At 39.3% G+C, this 6,880-nt stretch overlaps 1 pseudogene; it reads left to right on the plus strand.

Annotated features, from left to right (window-relative positions):
• The first annotated feature begins 5,606 nt into the window (after positions 1–5,606).
• Positions 5,607–5,942, plus strand: LOC116536909 (annotated as a pseudogene).
• Positions 5,943–6,880: the final 938 nt, after the last annotated feature.

The raw sequence follows: 6,880 nt of genomic DNA on the forward strand, positions 1-6,880 counted from the left end.
TTACGGTTTTCTTTAGGAAAAGGATATTGTATAGTCACTTAGGAAAATTTAATGCTCTAAGACAACAATTCATAAAGTGCTTTTGATATCCAATATTGGTTTGTAGTGATATGATACCAAAATAAACATTGAAATCAGTCAAAGTAGCATTGAGAATGTGTTTATAAAATACAAAACTATGACTGGCTTTTCAAGTTTCACCTGTCATGCTACTGTTGTTTAAATATTGCATGTCACCTTGATTTGATGCATAAATCACTTAAGGCAACTCATAATACATATAATAAATTAAGATTGTCAATGCCCTCTAGACAAAGTCAACCAGAAATTCACCTGTAACAGAACAAGTTGAAAATATTGCTTCTATCAACAAAGACCATAGGAAACTGTGAGTTACCTTAGTAGAAGGGTTTTAGAAAAAATTGTTTTTATATAAAATTCTGGCAGACGTTAGTGATATTCAGAAGAGTTAAGGAAACAGGCTTTTCTCTGGATTGGATACTCAGAGGCTGGGGTTATTCTATCTTGGTAAATCACATCCAGAAGGAGGAAAAACTAGGTTGAAATCAGCCACTCATCTTTGCTATAACAGGGGTATGTTTAGACAGTTTGTGGTTTGAACAATATCAATAGTTTTGCCTGCATTTGGACACAGTTTTGGAGTGGTCTTGTCTTTGGCTTAATCCATAATAGTCACAAATTGTCCTTGTCTGATATTGATATTCTCTGAAATTATGTTACAGAGGAGAACATCAAGGCATAGCTCTAAGTGTCAGGCCAGCCGTTGGCTGTCAAGGACAGATTTACTCTTTTCCAAGATAAATTAAAATGAAACCAGGTAAGGGAGATCAAAGAGTAGTAAAGAATAGAAAAGTGTGTTAAAATAGAAAGAATGAGCATACAAAATGTGTACCATCAGATTAGTCAGTTCTCCAAAGAAACAGAACCAATATATAGAGAATATAGAGAATTGTTTTATGAAATTAACTTTCTGTAATATGGAGGCTGTCTAGTCCCAAATCTTCAGGGTGAGCTGGTAGGTTGGAGATCAGGGAAGAACCAATGTTGCAGTTCAAGTTCATCTTCTGACAGAATTCTCTCTTTCAGGGGAGGTCAACCTTTTGTTCTACTCAGGTCTCTACTGATTGGAGGATGCCTACCCATGCTACGGAAGGCAAGCTCTTTTACTCAAAGTTTAATTTAAATGTTAATCTTGCCCAAAATACTCTACAGAAATATCCAGAATGTTTGATCACATATCTGGGCAATGTGGATCAAGCCAGTTGATACAAAATTAACCTTCATAACCATGAAATGTTATACACGTACTAGAAAAGGAAAATAAGCAGTTATATGTCTGACAGGGTCCCAAAACTAGTGGCTCTGGAGAAGTACAATCCTTCCTGCTACTGAGACCAGAGATATCTCCTTTTTCCTGGCTCTCATGAAATGGATGGACAAGCCACTTGGCTGTTGGACAAGGTATCAGTCTGCATCCAAAGCAATACATCTCTGGGTATACTGCTTTGAAAATGTGCACCACTCTGTTCCTCTAACTTGTTATATTTAGTCAGATCACAACATACTTTGAGGCTGAGATTCTATACGAGAAGGTGTTCTTGTCTGCAAGGCAGCTTGCATTATCGGACTTTAGAAGTTCGTGATGAAAGGCTGCTCTCTGATGTTTTATCTTAAGCACATGAGCATGTTTGTCTGCAGGATAAGGCAAGTTTTGAAGTATAATTGGTCCTTGAATGATGTGGGGATTGGGGCACTGCCTCTACTCCCCATCCCCACACAGTCAAAAATCCATGTATAACTTTTAACTTCCTCAAAATTTAAATGACTAATAACCTCCCGTTGTCTGGAAGCGTTAATGATAACTTAAACAGTCAAATAGTACATATGTGTGTATTATATGTTTTATAGGCTGTATTCTTACAATAAAGTAAGATAGGGAAAAGACAATGTTATTAAAAAAGTCATAAGGGAGAGAAAATACATTTATAGTGTTGTACTGTACTTATTCATATGGTAAGTTGACATCCATTTGCAAGATGATTTGTCTGTCTTAAATGGTGGGCAACTGTAGCTGCAGACCTCAATCTAGGGTATATATCAAGCAGTCCAACTTTTTTTTTTTTTTTTGTAATGCCATAATTTTTCTCTGCTCCTCCTTGGAAGCACTTCCAGCAGCACTGGTGGCACTTTATATCAAAGTTTATGGTATTGTGCTAAACACAATGAAAAATAGGTGAGAACAGTGAGAGATCACTTTTTACTACCATGTGCAAGTTACTGGAGACAGAAACTACTCAGGTGGAGATGATTAGCATGATAGGGGATTTGAAGTGAATACTCACATTTAAGCTCACTGAAATAGCAACAAAATATGGTTATAAAATGATTACACTAGTATAGTTACTGTTACACAGTTATGATTTAATACTTCATCTTTACATTTGTTTACATTTATCTCAACTGCCAATGGTACCCTATATGGTCTGTGTTTGTATGTGAGTTTTGATGTATTTAACTTTTTATTATAGACATGTATATATATTTTATTATAGTATATGACAAAATACACTAGTATCTACACATGCTTTATGCATTCATGACATACCAACCTTTTTCTTATTTTTTTTTCAACATTTCTAGACTATGTGGTTCATGAGGATTTTCAAATTGTCCCAAACCAAAAGTTTCCAAGTATATTTATTGAAAAATATCTGCATATAAGTGGACTCATGAAGCTGAAACCTGTACTGTTCAAGGCTCAACTGTATATTTTGTAATTCAGATTGTGAGATTGTGAGCCAGATTGATAATATAATATTTAGATCAAACACATGGCTCAGAAACTCACTAAAAAATTTCCATATCTTGTAATACCCCTCAACTATTTGTAGGGAATAACTGTTTGAATAACAATGGAAAAGCATTTTTGCTTGGTTGTGATGTGAGAAGCAGTCTATGCCTAGGAGCAGTATCATTTTAGATCTTCCAAGAAGAGGTAATAAACTTTTTAAAAAGCTTTTCACACATTCACTTTTACTTTAGTTTTGCATTTGTGGCGAAATCTCTTGCTTTGTTCTCACATTGCCTTGTATCTATTTTTCATTCCTTCAGCTACATTTCAAACTTCTTTTAGGCAGAAGTCCTGGCTTCTGTTTACTTTGCAGTGGTGGCATGGTCTACAAAAGAATTGCATAAATTGGAAGTGTGTGGCATTTACAAATATTGTTGAAGGTACAAAAGGAGAAAGGAAAGTGTGAATATATTGACACATGAATAAATACCAGGTAGGGAGAAAAAGAAGTTCAACTCACCTTAGTTCATCTTAGGAAAAAAAAAAAAAAAGTCAGGCACAGTAGCTCATGCCTGTAATTCCAGCACTTTGGGAGGCTGAGGTGAGTGGAACACTAGATCAGGAGATCAAGATCATCCTGGCTAACATTATAAAAACCTGCCTACTAAAAATACAAAAATTAGCCAGGCATGGTGGCACACACCTGTAGTCCCAGCTACTAGGGAGGCTGAAGAAGGAGGATCGCTTGAACCTGGGAGGCAAAGGTTGCAGTGAAATGAGATCTCACCACCACATTCTAGCCTGGGTGACACAGCAAGACTCTACTTCAAAGAAGAAAAAAAAAAGGCTCTGGGAAGACTCCATTTTGTGCTCACATGTCTCTGGTTAGTGTTTATAATGAAAATAGCAAGTTCCAAAGAGCACTTTGCAATGTAATTTTTATGCAGTAACTGAATTGAGGAGATAAGACAGCACACAAGTATAAATTGATACGCTTTATCTTTTCTTTTTCAATAGTGTGGTATCTCTGAGTTTCTTCTCTCTGGCCTTTTATTATGAGACAGTAAGCAGAATACTAAGCAAGTAATTAGAAAAGTTAGTTCTATGTTCTGGATCAACGACTTCTTACACCTCTAATATTAGACAAGTCATTGTGTTGAAAGATTTGGGTTCTTAATCTAAAAATGAGGAAAGTAATTCTCTGTCTGCCTGTAATGCCATTGTCAAGAGATGTGATAAATGTGATGGGCATCTATAGGCTATAAAGTCCTAAAAAGTGATTGAAATTCTATTTGTGAGTGTCTCAGCTCTGCAGGAACAATAATTTCTTATCTGTTCATCTTGTGCCTGTGACTTTGTTTAAATGTGAGTTTCCTGGGGTCCTCCTGAGACTATAAATGTCAGATGCACTAAAGAATGGAGCCAATTATCCAGATAATTTAGAATACCAAAACACTGTGTGTGGCATATCCAAGAGACTGGTAGTGAATAATATTAGTGAGTCATCCAAGAGAAAGACCATGTAGGATCTGGTAGGCCATGCTAAGGACTTTGAAATTTATCTTGAGTTAGATGGAGAGGCTTTGGGAGTGTTGACAGCAGAGGGTGACATGATGGGATTTCTGTTTGAAAGAATTAACTCTGGAGAATGTGCAGCTAGCCTCCAAAGATGGAGCCCAATGGCCCACACTCTTCAGAAGCCATATTTTTCTCAAGTCATCTCCGACCACCCTGAGTCTGGGCTGGCCTTTGACATATGTTACCCAATAAGTATGATAGAAGAGATGTTTTGCTCATTACACATCTAGCATTTATGAGGACTGTTCACTTCTGCTTCCTCTTTCTTGAACCACTCACTTTGGGAGTCTTTAGCTACCATGGAAGAAGACTGGTTACTCTGCTGAAAGATCACACAGGGAGAACAGGCCCTGAGACTCCCTAAGAGAGGGAGGTCCTGCTTTCTCACTGCCCAAATCACTCTCTACCTCCAACTGTGTTAAAAACACCAAGTGAGGCCGGGCGCAGTGGCTCAAGCCTGTAATCCCAGCACTTTGGGAGGCCGAGGAGCGTGGATCACCAGGTCAAGAGATCGAGACCATCCTGGTCAACATGGTGAAAACCCGTCTCTACTAAAAATACAAAAAATTAGCTGGGCATGGTGGTGCGTGCCTGTAATCCCAGCTACTCAGGAGGCTGAGGCAGGAGAATTGCCTGAACCCAGGAGGCGGAGGTTGCGGTGAGCCGAGATCGCGCCATTGCACTCCAGGCTGGGTAACATGAGTGAAACTCCGTCTCAAAAAAAAAAAAAAAAACAAAAAAAAACACCAAGTGGGAGCAGCCAAATAATCACTCAGCCAAGCCCAGTCCACACACAGAACCATGAAAAACAATAAAATCATTGTTGTTTTCAAGTTACTTGGCCCTAATAAAGTTTGTCATGTTGCAATAGATAACCAGACTATGAATGTAGAAAGGCAAAAGAAGAAACAGACAGATAACTTAGAGGCTTATTCAGTTTCCAGGTGAAAGGTAACGACTGAGCTCTCAGACTGAGTTCTAGAGGTAAGAAGTTAGAGATGACACAGTCTGTTAATGGATTACTGGTGGGGTTTGGGATAAAGATGAGAATCAAAAGTTACTCTATATTTGTTGGCCGGAGCAACTAGGATAACAGTGCTACTACTTAGACTTGAAAAAAAACCCTTAGGGGCTTCTGGCGCTGCAGCGGTCCGAGGTGAAGACTGCCGCAGTTGTTGTGTCTCCGATTTCTCAGCTGCTGAGTCGGTCCCACCCACAGCTGGGGTGGCCTATGTTGAGTGCTGCCCATGGCGGAGAAGGCTCAGCTCGCATGTGAAAGACGCTCATCTTCTTCGTCGTGCTCCCCGGGGTGGGAGTCAGCATGCTGAATGTGTTCCTGAAGTCACACCACAAAGAGCAGGAGAGACTCGAGTTCATCTCCAGCCCCCATCTCCACATTAGGACCAAGCCATTTCCCTAGGGAGAGAGTAACCATACCCTATTCCATAACCCTCATGTGACTCCACTTCCAACTGGCTGTGAAGATGAATAAAGAGAGTCTAGACCACTACCCGGGCACGGGGGACCGCAGCACCGGTTTGGACCATTACTCTGCACACAGACCAGAAAAAGTATATGGAAACTTAAGCTCACCTTCTTTACCTGTATCAAATGATGACTGGTATACTGATCTTCCATCCCTTTGCTTGTGGCAGGAGATGGCTTAAATAAATAACTTAAACTTTAAAAGAAAAAAAAACCCTTAGGGAAGAACAGATTTTAGAAGGGCAAACAGAAGTTTAGCTATTAGCTGTCACTATTAATATGACTATTAGATATTGATGGGTACCAGAGAGCATGCCAGAGCTGAGTTCTAGTGATTGGAATCACTAATTTATGGACGATATTAACACATGGTTCTGTGTGAGATCACCTGGAGAAGAACTGTTGTTAGAGATTAGACATGGTCCAAGATGGAGCCCTAGAGTATGCCAATATTTAGAAGCCTGGAACACGCACAGCATCCAGAAAACAGGGGGAGGATGAGAAGCAATGATGAGTGAGAGTGAAGGATAATCCAAAAAGTATGTTGTCTTGTCCCCAAATCCAAGTGAACAGGTGTTTCAAAGAAGAAAGTGTGAAGAGTTGGGTTAAATACTGCTGAGATCACAGAAGAAGAGGGCTAACCATGACTATTGGATGTGACAATATGAATGTCATTATTGATCAAGAACAAGATTAGCTTCAGTGGAATGGTAGTGATAAAAGCTTGAACTGATGAGTTCAAGAGAGAGTGGGTGATTAAAAATAGTGGCAGCAACGAAGATAAAAATCATTTTATTTTATTTTTGCTCTAAAAGGGAGCAAAAAATGTGTGCAAAGCTGGTGGTATGGGGGTTGCAAGAGGGTTTTTAAAAGGTGGGAGTTGTCACATGATTGCTATGTCATTAGAATGCTCCAGTGAACAGAGAGAACTTGATCCCAGGGGAGATGGCCTTGGTAATCTCAGGAGCAAGTTTCTGAGTAGGTGAGCAAGGCTGGGATCCAGGA

Source organism: Sapajus apella, unplaced genomic scaffold (assembly GCF_009761245.1).
Source record: "Sapajus apella isolate SASKATOON/1434 unplaced genomic scaffold, GSC_monkey_1.0 scaffold105, whole genome shotgun sequence".
Lineage (NCBI taxonomy): Eukaryota > Metazoa > Chordata > Mammalia > Primates > Cebidae > Sapajus > Sapajus apella.